The following is a 12,832-nucleotide window of genomic DNA, read 5'->3' as shown; positions in this document are numbered from 1 at the left end:
CCTCTCTCTCTCTCCCCCTCCCCTTCTCATGTTATGTCACTCTCTCTCTCAATAATTAAATAAATATTTTATTTTATTTTTTTTAAATTTTTTTTAATGTTTTATTTATTTCTAGGAGAGAGAGAGAGACAGCATGAACAGGGGAGGGTCAGAGAGAGAGAGGGAGTCACAGACTGAAACAGGCTCCAGGCTCTGAGCCGGCAGTCAGCACATAGCCTGACACGGGGCTCGAACCCACGAACCGTGAGATCATGACCTAAGCGAAAGACGGACGTTTAACCGACTAAGACACCCAGGCGCCCCTAAATAAATATTTTAAAAATTGAAAAAAAAATTAAAGTTGAAGAGCAGAGATGTAATATGTTAGAAATCATACAGCAAGTTANTAGGTTTGATTTGACTTTTTGAGAGAGAAAGAGGCAGAGGGAGAGGGAGAGAGAGAATCTTAAGTAGGCTCCATGGAGCCTTATGCTGGGCTTGATCTCACGAGTGTTAGATCATGACTTGAGCTGAAATCAAGACACTTAACCAACTGAGCCACCCAGATGTCCCTTAAAGATTTATTTCATTTTACTTTATTTTACTTTAAATGTTTATTTTCGAGAGAAAGGTGATGATGGAACGGAGAGAGAGGGAGACAGAGGATCTGAAGCAGGTTCTGCGCTGACAGGAGAAAGCCGATGTGGGGCTCAAACTCATGAATCATGAGATCATGACCTGAGCAGAAGTCAGGTGCTTAACCAACTGAGCCACCCAGGTGCCCCTAATTATTTTAATTTTAAGTAATCTCCACGTCCAATGTGGGGTTTGGACGTATAACACCAAGATCAAGAGTCACATGCTCTACCGACTGAGCCAGTCAGGTGCCCCTCAATTCCCATTTTTCTTTTTCACCTGGCAGGAATAGGAAATAGGATATAGGGAAAATTATCTTTTGGTGGTGACTTATAATTTGATGGAGAAGTATTTGTCAAACCCACTAGGATTCAGACTTTCATACTGTTCAATTGAGAGAGAATCTAGTTGCATATGATCCTTGTACAACCACCTGAGATGTTGAAAAGTACTAGTATAATAAAGTGCTCCCTATGAATATTCAGTCTGTGTCTTTTACATCCTGTATCCATAGGTGTGGGTTTATTTTATATCTTGGTTATTGATGTTGTATATTGCTTAGGAGAAATATAATTTTTCCCTAACCACAAATGTTGCAGTTATAGGTAAAGTTGGGAAAGGTAAATTTGCTTTTGGTGACTTCAGGGAATAAGTGATACAATGAAGAGTTCTGGATATAAAAACTATAGGAACAAGGAATCAGAACTCCCAGTTCATCTACTTAAGTAGTTATTATTTGAGGTGGCTTAGTACACTTGAATCTCCATTCTGGAAGTCATTTTGACTTTGATTTTCCACCCCCCTAATCAACTAAGAATCATTTCTTCTCTGCTCCATTGGCATGGATATTAATTTTTATTGCTGTGGTAGCCAGGCTCCAAGATGGTCCCCAATGATCCCTTGCCTCCTGGTAATAACAGCCATGTATGGTCTCCTCCCAACATTGTATCCGCATTGATCTGTGTAACGAATAGAATATGATATAAGTAATATGTCACTTCTGAGGTTACCTCATAGAAGACATTGTGGCCTCTTTCTGCCTTGTACTGTCTTCATTCCTTCACTCTGGGGAAGGCAGGTGCCAGCTCATGAAGACTTTCAGACAGCTCTGTGAAAGGTCCACATGACAAGGTACTGAGACTTTCTGCCTGATAGCCGCTGAGGAAAACCAGCTTTCTGCTAATAGCCATGTGAGTGAGCCATCTTGGAAGTAGAGCTCTAACTCCGGTCAAAGTTTCAGATAACTTCAGTACTAGCTGATTGTTGGAGTGTGTGAGAGATCCTGTACCAGAGCCACTTAGCTTAGTCACATTCAGATTCCTGACCCCAAAACTGTGTAAATAATACATGCTTGCTGTTTTAAGTTGTTATATTTTGGGATATCATATGTTACACAGCAGTAGATAACTAACACAATTCACAAAAGTTGAATATTCTCAATGTAAAAGCAATTACAATAACAATAAATATAGATGTTTGACACTTAGAAATAAACACAGTATCTATACTTGGCATATATCAGTATTTTCATTTTATTAAACACATAACAGGAATAGAAAAACCAAATGATTTATATTGGAGGGAGTGGTGGTAGCTAAAAATTGAAACATACTTTTTTATTTTTCCACTTCTCTTTGAACTATGGTTCTGTTTCTTCTTCTAATTTTTTTTTTAGTTTATTTATTGATTTTGAGAAAAAGAGTGAGCTAGTATGGGTGGGGGAGGGGCAGAGAAAGAGGGAGAGAATCCCAAGCAGGCTCCGACCTGTCAGGGCAGAACATAATGCTGGGCTCAATCTCATGAGATCATAACCTGAGCTGAAATCAAGAATCAGATACTTAACTGACTGAGCCACCTAGGCACCCCTGAACTATGGTTCTATTAATATACAGGTAAAGATGAAGTACAAAGTGACACCAACAAATTCAAAAAAGAGAGTTATGGTTTGAGGACACTTTAGTTTTTTTTAATTTTTGAGACAGAGTGAAAGAGAGAGCGTGAATAGGGGAGAGGCAGAGAAAGAGGTAGACAGAGGATCTGAAGTGGGTTCTGTGCTGACAGCAGTGAGCCTGATGTGGGGCTCGAACTCACAGACTGCGAGATCATGACCTGAGCGGAAGTCAGACACTCAACTGACTGAGCCACTTAGGTGCCCCAAGGATGCTTTTATTAAAAGTGAAGTTTTCTCAGAGCTCTTATTTTTGAAAAAAAAATTTTTTTTAATGTTTTATTTATTTCTAGGAGAGAGAGAGAGACAGCGTGAGCAGGGGAGGGTCAGAGAGAGAGGGAGTCACAGACTCTGAAACAGGCTCCAGGCTCTGAGCTGGCAGTCAGCACAGAGCCCGACGCGGGGCTCGAACCCACGAACCGCGAGATCATGACCTAAGTGAAAGTCGGATGCTTAACCGACTAAGCCACCCAGGCGCCCCTCTTATTTTTTTTTTTTTAATGTTTACTTTTATTTATTTTGAGAGAGAGAGAGACTGAGTGAGAGAGAGAATCCCAAGCAGGCTCCATGTTAAACATGGAGCCCAACATGGGGTTCAAACTCAAACTGTGAGATCATGACCAAAATTAAGAGCTGGATGCTCAACCAACTGAGCCACCCAGGTTTCCCCAGAGATCTTGTTTTAATATTAAATCATTTCAAGCTGTCTGAGTCATTTTCTCTTTACATGCAGGTCAATTATGCCACTTTCAATTAATAAATGTGAAGGGGGTTTGAATGGATAATTTTACTCAGGCCTGGATGTGAATTTTTTTTTTATTAATTCAGCAAACATTTGTCAAAAACACCACTTCTGGCAAGGAAATACAAAGATAAATAAGATATCTGTGCTCATGAATAGCTTAAAGTTAGTGGTGGGGAAGATAATTCAATAGTGTGGGAAGAGTTCTGATACAGATTCATAGGAAACAGGTAGATTTGGAGGAGGTGCACTTAACCCAGCTTGGGAGTCCAAGGAAGACAAAGACTTTCTCTAAAGGGCACAGCTACTTTTTGTAGCATTTTGAATCTGTCTTGGCTGTTTTCTAGACACCTGGGAGGTATAGTAACAGGATTGTATGTTGCCTGCCTATTATCTTTCAAATATGGGTAAGGTGCTCTCTGTTTTTCTACAGAGACCCTTTCTGTAGCCATTATTCATTGATATATTATTCAAACATTTTTTAAAAGGACTTCTTTTTTCTTTCAAGTAGAATAAATGGAATGGCATAGAGACACTAAGAAATAGAAACCTTAAAATACAAATCAAAGCCCAGTAAAGTGTTGGAAATAAGAATTAGATTGAAATATATGTCAACCTGTATTCTTAGAGAGTGTGGGATTCTTTAAAAAGATTTGTTAAACAAATCATACATATTTTCAGCCACCAGTAAGTAAGATTTGTGACAAAGTCCTGATTTGGCTTTAAGGAAAGATTGCACCTGTGGGTCAATTTGGTAGAATCTGAAACTTCCTTCTATGAGTATGAGCAAGCAAATTTCAGACACTAGAGAGCCAAAGGAACTTCCAACATTGTTTCATGAATGAGGCAGTATGAATGAACAGGACTTTCATATCTTCATTTTGAACTCTGCTTGCAAACCACAAGTCAGCAGGCTCTTTGATCCAAAGAGGCTGCACTGTGCCTGGAGGTGCTTTCTGCTGGTGCTGTTGCTTGGTGCTGTGGGATAGACAGGGTAAAACAAGAAGGGAAGAGGAGGGCAAAAGATAAAACAGGAGAGTGGAAGGAGTGAAGAGGGAGAGAAAAAAAGGAGAAGGAAAAAGAAGAATTAATAACTATGGTTTCTTGTGCACTGCTAGCCTAAGTTCTTTGCAAAACTGATCTCATTCCTCACAACAGATGTATCAGGTAGTTACTGGTAGTACCTGTTTGACTGATTAGGATACTGAGGCCAAAAGAAGATCATTTGAAAAAGTCATACCAGTAAGTAGTAAGTCACAGAGCTGTGATTTGAACTCAGGTCTATCTGACTCCCAAATCCAGCACTCCTAACCATCATGCTGGGAAGGAAATAATATTCACCTACTATGGTGTGAGAGAGGGTCACCACAGACAACACCTGGACTGCCCCATGGCTGGCTTTGAGTTGTTTTTTTTTTAAGTTTGTAGACAAGTCTTTAACAGAATGAAGATCCCTTAATTGGATTTGCCTGTTATCCAATATTGCACACCACATTGCATGCTGTGCTTCAGTTCCCTACAAGAATCAGTTAGAACCTTCCCATTTAGTCTAATGAACCCTAATTTCAGACAAAGGTAACTGTCACCTTTTGTTTCATCCTGTGCTTTTATTTTTCAAATACCAGAGCCGACCTCTGAACTCAATCTGCACTTGCCTATTGATGCATAAATATCCATAATATCACAGTAAATTAAATTCTATTTTAAAGGGTTTCTATTTAACAATCTGTCAGAACTTTCACAGTATTTGATTTCTGGTCTCCTCCGTCCAGTGACAGGTTTATCTCAATATGACTTGATTAATGAAACCTTTTATTTGGTGTAAGCACACCTATTATTACCATAATCTCTTAATGCTTGCTTAGGCAACATTGAGGTCTGGCAGCAGGGACTCTCAAAACTTCTGGCTTCTTTAGCTCCACCAGAACATTGGGTGAGATTAACGGGCTGGGAGACTGATGCCCTCCTAATGGGAAGTATGGTAATGTTAGTGTCAGCTAAATGATATAGCACTCTGGCTTAGAAGCTTGGCCAAACTCCCTTTTAACCTCTAGGGTTTAAGAAATGTTTCCGACTTAATGCCAACAAATCCTCCTTCTTCTCTATTGCTACCTTGTCCTTGCATGTCAGTCATTGGGGGGCGTGGCTGACATCTCCCTTGGTAGCCGGGAAATTGCAATGTGCCTTGTGTAGCTGAAAACTGGGATGAAGTCTAAAATAAAAGAATATATTGAAAAAGAGTATCTTAATGAAGCCAAGGGGCCAGGCACTAATAGCTTTTAAGAAATAGAAATGACTTTATGATGGATATTCCACAAGCAACCTTTTCAGAAAAGAAGAGTGCAATTGAATTATGTTTTGTTCCTGACAAGTATTTACCTCGGAGAGGAGCTGCCATTACTGTCAGATTACCTCTTTCTCGTCCTACATGCTTCCAAAGCCCTGGGAAAAAAATATTTTGGATTTCACATAGACACAATGCTGTCACTCTGTTTTACTTTGCTATTAAATATTTAGCAACGTTAAAAGTGAGACATTGAAAATAAAATGTGAAACTTGTTTGTGCTGCAGAAATTGTCTTCTCTGCAGGTTTTTCCTTTCTAGTATTTTCTGCACTGGTAAAAATGATAGGCTTCTGCCATATATTATACTGTTCCTTTATTTGTACCCCTGTCTGCCTCTAATGCTTAAAACATCTCATACTTTTTTTTTCTTTCTCTTTTCAGTTTGTGGTCATTATGGTTTTAAGTGCAATAAAATCTACCAGGAGAGTTTTGCTGTTTTTAACTTCCTGAGGTAGGAAAGACAACAAGGTAATATTCGTAAATGTTCACTCAAGGTCCTAACAATAATAAAATCAGATAAAAGAAACAAGTTATGCTGTTATGTAAAAACAGCATTATGATTGTTAAAATTCTTTGTTCAGACTTGAATAATTAGACAGAAAATAACCCCTGAAAACAAAAGAAGGTAGTATTTTTTATCTAGTGACTGTACGATCTTGATTATTCATTTGATTGAGTTTGCGATTTATTAAAATATATATGCTTATGTAGAGTTTAATATGCAGAAGTTTTCTTTATGGAGTTTCTCTAGTGAAAAGGAAAACACTGTAAAAAGTATTTCTTTTAAAGTGGTGACATGAGATTTTTATTATCAATTTAGCTTTAATTGGATTGATTATAATATACTGTTTTTTAAGTATGGTTTGACTACTTTCAAAATTAGATCAATGTTTTAAGAATATCCATTCAGTAAAATAAAGAAGTAGAAAACCTGGTTCACTTTAAAATGATGCTGAAAGTTAATCAAATAATTATCAATTAACATAATTAATAATAAGGATCTTGTGTTCTGTTTGAAAAATACAGAACATTTTTCTTCATTAAAAATGTTCTTTTGCAAGAAATTATAGAAACCTTTCAATGAGATACTGAGTGGAGGATTATTATAATTCTCCAACACGTTTCTTAGTTTTTAGTTTATTTCACATCATGCTTTTTAACCTTCGACAACAAATATTGTTGTACCATGAAGACAGCAAATCCAAACAATTACATATGTAGTCCAAAGGCATACACAAGAAAATCAATATTTGACATCTTTGCAACTCCCTCTTTGCAGTAGCGTTCAATAGCTCTTATTCATTATACACTTATATCTCTTTCAGATTCGCCTTTGTCACTGGAAACCCATTTTTTTTTTCTCCTTTGACTTCCACATAACTTCTTTGCCCTGTACTTTTACAGATGCCTTCTGGCTATAAATACTAATGAAATCTCTTTGCTTAATTCAATTTTGCTGGTACACTTACAGTTATGACCTAACTTTCCCACGAGAGAGACTGATTGAACATTCCACTACCTTATGGATGGGAGCAAACATTCTTACAGAACTGGACTGACAATTTCCATAATTATAGAATTCACAGCCTAATGACCTTAAAAAACAATAAAAAGATCTCTTGTTAATTCCATTTCTGTTACTGACATTCAATATATTTCATTTTTCACGGGACAACAAATTTACTTTTTTATTTTCCAAAGAGCAGTCTATCCTTTCCCCCCAGATTAAATTTTCTGAATATTGAAGTATTTCATTGAATATTTAGCATTTCTTTGTCTTTTAAAAGTTAGAATATTTATGATCCTTAGAATGCATTTGACTGATTTATAGCAATCAATTATAAGAGTACGTTTTCAAATAGCCCTTTTAAAAATGAAGAATAGAATAATTAAAAAGATCACAAGTCCTCCCTTGCATATAATTATTTCATTATTTCATTACAGTGCAGAAATTATTTTTGCTGACTGTGAGCAATTTTAATTGAGCGAGATCTGTGTTAATATACGATAGCAAGCAGTTCTTCCTAAGAAATAAGATCACTAATTGCCTAAATTTTTATTCAGTACAGTGAGTCTTATGAGTCACATTGCAATATAAACCTAATCACTAGGTAGAGTGGGTACAATACCTTTTCTGTAGTATAGATATCCTAAAAACATAACCTGCCTGCTAATTTATTCTTTCAACAGGTTTATTGCCTTAATAAGCATTTGTTTTGTAGAAAAAATTTAACCTATCCAGTTATCACAAAATCTATGCTGATGAAACATTAAAATTCAGACTCAAAGTCTACTAAAGCTAGCACAAATAAGCAAAGCTAAAACACAGCATCTTTCATTCTTCTTAAATACCAAAACGCTCAGCACCCTGGCACAAATTCTGGAAGCTTTTGGCTTTACAAATAAAGACTGCTCTTCAGATATGGAAATCTTGAGAGTAGCAAGATAGACTGCTATTAAGTGAAGTTAAATTAAATGTTAATAATAACTATATTCTTGCAAAAATTTAACATTCATCATAAATGTTATAGTACCTTTGGTATATGTAAATATTTTATATGTATCTGAGATATTTTCTTCCCAATAAATATTTTATATATGTTTATGTTATGAGAGAATGAATAAATTAAAATAAGATTAATCAGGACCGCTATCTTAGTAAATAGACTGTTTTGATAAAATCTGAGTAAACGTTTAGAAAAGCATTTTGTTTTATGTATAGTTTAGTATTGAATATACTGTTGAAGGTTTAACTTAGACCGTAACCACAAAGTACTGTATTTGAGTGTATTCTTACTTTCTCTATATATATTTTAAATAGTTTATTGTCAAGTTGGTTTCCATATAACTTTATATATAATTTTTCAAAGTGGAAACAAAATATTTGAAAAGCTCAATGATATTTGTAGGTAAATTCATTTATTCAGTTAACAAATATTTAGTAAGCATTCTGTGTGCTAGATATAATTCTAATATGCTAATATTACTTTCCTGCACCCTTCCAAAAGAAGTGCTAACATATTTGCCTTCTTTGCCTACATTCAGGTATGTTTGCTACTAAATGGAAAGGTTGACCAGATTGGTATTTAACCACCAATATAGAAATTACAGAGTTGTTTACAATTCTAATTTGTAGATTCTAATATCTAATGTGTTAGCAGTGACTAAAACTTTTTGGAAATCTCTAAGAAATTAGTTACTGTTTTGAAGAGAACAATTTTTTTATTTGGAGCTTTATCACTGGAGGTCAAGAATTATGTTTGTTATGAAGGGTCAAATAAACTGTTGGCTATAGAAACAGGCTTTCTTATGGTGAAGAAGTTCCAGTGGGAGGGCGATGTGATCTAGAAGAATAAGAACTAGACTGTGCAGAGTCCTGGGTTCTGCTACTGCTTGCTGTTAATTAGCTGGAAGACTGGGCAAGTCTTGAAACCTCACTGGACCTTAGTTTCCAGATTTAGAAATGTGAATAATAATCCTTAGTCTGTCTCCTCATAAGAATGCTGTCACAATTAAATAGTAGCTTCCTCCTTTGTAAATTGAGACTTGGAAATTAGAGCCATTCTTAACTGGGGTCAGTCCAAGAATCTCCTTGAAATTTTGCAGATTTGTATGTATATGTTCATTTGTACATCTTTCTGAGCATGAGTTCTGTAGCTTTTGTCAGATTCTCAAATTGGCAAGTGACCCAAACAGGTTAAGAAACACTGAATTTGAGAATCTTTAACATCCTTTCTACTCTTAAATTCAAATTTCATTCTCTCTTTCTGAATAATATATATGAAAGCACTTTGAAAGACTGCTAAACAAATGCAAAATATCATTCTCCATCTTTCTTTATGGATGTAGCCTATGTAAAAGTCATAGCCTTACTTGAAAAGGTGATATTATATTATGTTGCATGGATTACTGAATAAACATATTGCCTGGGGGGAAGTCCTCAAATACAAGGTTCAGTATTGGACCCCTAGGAGAATTAGAGTGTGTCACTGAGGCTCAGAGAAAATAGAAGGAAATCTAGGTGAGAGTGCAAAAATATTTTAACATAGTATTTTAACATAGGTTTAATGTAGTTTAGTGGGGAAGCTTTAAAGTAATAATTAAACTAGCATGAGGCTACTGATCTAGTTCTAGTCTGGATTTTGACACCTATAGCTGTGTCTCAATTTCTTCTACTCTGAAATGATTTTACTAATTCATACCTCACAGAATTTGGGGGAAATAAAGTTATTTAGTTAGATTAAATTACTTAGTATAGGTGAAAGTGCTTTTAGTCAACTGTACAGTGTTATACAAAAGCAAAAGTTTTCTTAACCGACTGAGCCACCCAGGTGCCCCCAAAAGCAAAAGTTTTCTATTCAAAGGAGGAAATTCCCACTATTAAGGATTTCCTGATTATGGAGGGGAGGCAGGTTAGGGAGGGCACATTGAGTTAGAGTACTCTTAGCCACAGTCAAAAAAAACCTGCATAAGCAGAAGGTTGTGGGCTTTTAAAAATTTTTTAAACATGTTTTTAAAATAAACATGTTTATTTATTTTTGAGAGAGAGCAAGAGCACAGCGGAAGTGCAGAGAGAGAGCGGAAGATAGAGGATCTGAAGTGGGCTCTGTGCTGACAACAGATGTGGGGCTCAAACTCACGAATCATGAGATTATGATCTGAGCTAAAGTTGGAAAACTTAACGACTGAGCCACTCAGGTGCCCCAGAGGATTTTTAATCTAAGCATCCATTGACATGGGTTTCAATTTACCTCTTTTTTTTTTTTTCTAGATTTGCATCAGAATGGAGTGAAAAGAACGCTTGGTTCTAGAACTTGTTTGCTTTCTTACTAAGAGTGAGTATGAGTTCCTAGGTAGAAGGCAGAGGGATTTCATGAATTTTTATATCACAGCTCTATGTAGTTACTCAATGAAGTCAATTCCATTGAATGCACTTGGGCTGGTTATTTTCTCTAAGCAATGTTTCCTTTATTTGTAGGGCTAATAATAATTTAAAAAACTCAAGCTACCATTTATTGAGTACTTTGTACCAAGTACTTTACACATGTTATTTTGTTTTAGGTTCACAGCAACCCTGTGAAATATATCCCATTTAAAGATGAGGACTCTGAAGTTCACATAAGATAAGCAACTTCATATGAATAACATAACCACCTTACAAATTTATTGGAAAGATAAAATTATGTACTGTACTTGATCATACTTTAAAAATTATTTAGGCTATATAAATGTAATGATGCTACAACTGCTTTTTGTTTTTTGATCCTTTTGTCAGCTCTCTAGCTTCAAAGATTTTTACATATTAGTAAATGTCTCCCCATTGAACCAAGAGGGTTCTTTGACAGAAGATTTAAGGTACATTGTGTCCCAGAAATGCAGATTTGGTGGTGGAAGAAAATGGTTATTGCTAGGTTATTTTTTCTAATGTTTATTTATTTTTGAGGGAGAGAGAGTGAGTGGGGTAGGAGCAGAGAGAGAGGGGGACAGAGGATCTGAAGTCAGCTCCGTGCTGACAGCAGCAAGCCTGATGTGGGGCTAGAACTCATGAACTATGAGATCCTGACCTGAGCTGAAGTTGAACACTGACCCAACTAAGCCACCCAGTGCCCCTATTCCTAGGCTATTTTTTTTTTTTTATTGTGACGCCAATAGCTGTTCTAGGAGCTGAGAGAGGGAAGGAAGAAGAGGAACCATGAATGGTTGATGAATAAGACCCTTTGTAAATATTTTGCCTGGAGCTCCCCCCACCTGCTCATCATTCAAATAGATTAAGATAATAAAAACCAAGGTGTTCAGACCTAAAGCTAAGATTCAGGGTTGGAGTATCATCAATTTTAACTGGTGAGTGTAAAACCCGTAATCTTTGTGTGACCAAGGCCATGAGTTTGCTCTGAATATCTTGGTTTTGTGGAGCTGAGATTCATATTCACTAGAAGTATGCAACACTGAAATACTTTAAAACTTTATAACATAAAAGACACAGACTTAGAATTATAGAAAGTCACTATCTACTAGCCTGTCATTAGAGGAAGGAGTTGTAAAGTCAGGTTAGAGGAAAACTGCTGATTACCAAGGCGAGTTACCTTTTATTTCTGACAACTTATTTCTCCTTGGTTTTAAAAATATCTTTTTATGAAGCAATTTGATTTTGTGCAATTTTTTCCTACTTAAAAAAATTATTAGGTGACCTGGTAGAAGAATTTGATCCTTTATTGCACCTCTACATATTCACTAATAATGATGGAAGATTTTTGGTTGTTTAGTTTATCTGAGAGAGAGATGAGACACACCATAAGAGAGGGTGGGGAATCTGGGCTCAGTGCCCAGGATTTTTCTTTGCTATTTGGATCACTGTGTTTGCTAGAATATTTAATTAATTCCACTCTTGGAGTAATGCTTATTGCTGATGGCCATTGCTGAAGTGAAATAGTAAACCATATGTAATATATCTTCAATAAAATTTAGATTTAAAAGCCCTAAATGATGTATGTATCTGACAGTCCTTAATGAAAACTGACTAAAGGAATTTCAGGGAATGGATAGGCTTAACAGTAGCTTCTTCTCTTTCATGTGGAAGGAAGTTTAGGATTATAAAATTAAACATCGGTAATTAGCACAATATTTGGGGTAGGATTGTACCAATTCTTGAATATATAGGTTGTTGTTGTTGTTGTTGTTTAAGTTTTGGCTCTTCTCCTTTATCTCTGGTGAAGGCCTTTCCTGAAGTTCTTTAAGACCAGTTCTTTTTGGAGTACATTTTAGCCTTAGTTAGACCATCAGGGGATTCTCTGATAATTCTCTTTTGAGTAATTCAATACATAGCATGATTTTCTCTTATTATTGAATCGATGCCTCAGCAAAGGGTTAGAGGAATTCTGCTGTTTGTAGCAAAAATCTTGTGCCAAGAGCATTAACCTTGAAGTTCTATACACTTTGCAGGTCAGGCAATTACCACAGTTATCCTATTTACTTATTTAAGGATGTGGCAAGAAGAGCTTCCAAAAAATAGACTGATAAATGTGAGTGGAGGGGAAAAAAATCAATTTCTTTTTTTTGAAAGAATAGATCCAGAATTGTAATGATGGAAAGAATTCTAAGATTCAGTTAAAATGTGTCTTGAACAGGTCAGGACAAATAGCCTGACATATTGGAGTATGCTGTGCAGTCAAGAGGGATAGAATA

The 12,832-nt window shown here is 36.1% G+C and overlaps 1 long non-coding RNA gene across 1 annotated transcript; it reads left to right on the top strand.

Annotated features, from left to right (window-relative positions):
• The first annotated feature begins 6,038 nt into the window (after positions 1-6,038).
• Positions 6,039-10,818, top strand: LOC144234779 (uncharacterized). The gene is made up of 3 exons (XR_013336080.1): positions 6,039-6,101; positions 10,422-10,485; positions 10,712-10,818. It is a non-coding gene; the product is annotated as an uncharacterized LOC144234779 (long non-coding RNA).
• The last annotated feature ends 2,014 nt before the right edge of the window (positions 10,819-12,832 follow it).

The sequence above is a fragment of the Crocuta crocuta genome, unplaced genomic scaffold (assembly GCF_008692635.1).
Source record: "Crocuta crocuta isolate KB4526 unplaced genomic scaffold, BGI_CrCroc_1.0 scaffold85, whole genome shotgun sequence".
NCBI classification, from domain to species: domain Eukaryota; kingdom Metazoa; phylum Chordata; class Mammalia; order Carnivora; family Hyaenidae; genus Crocuta; species Crocuta crocuta.
Note: the sequence above shows the minus strand (reverse complement) of the source record. Positions and strands in the feature narration are given on the sequence as shown.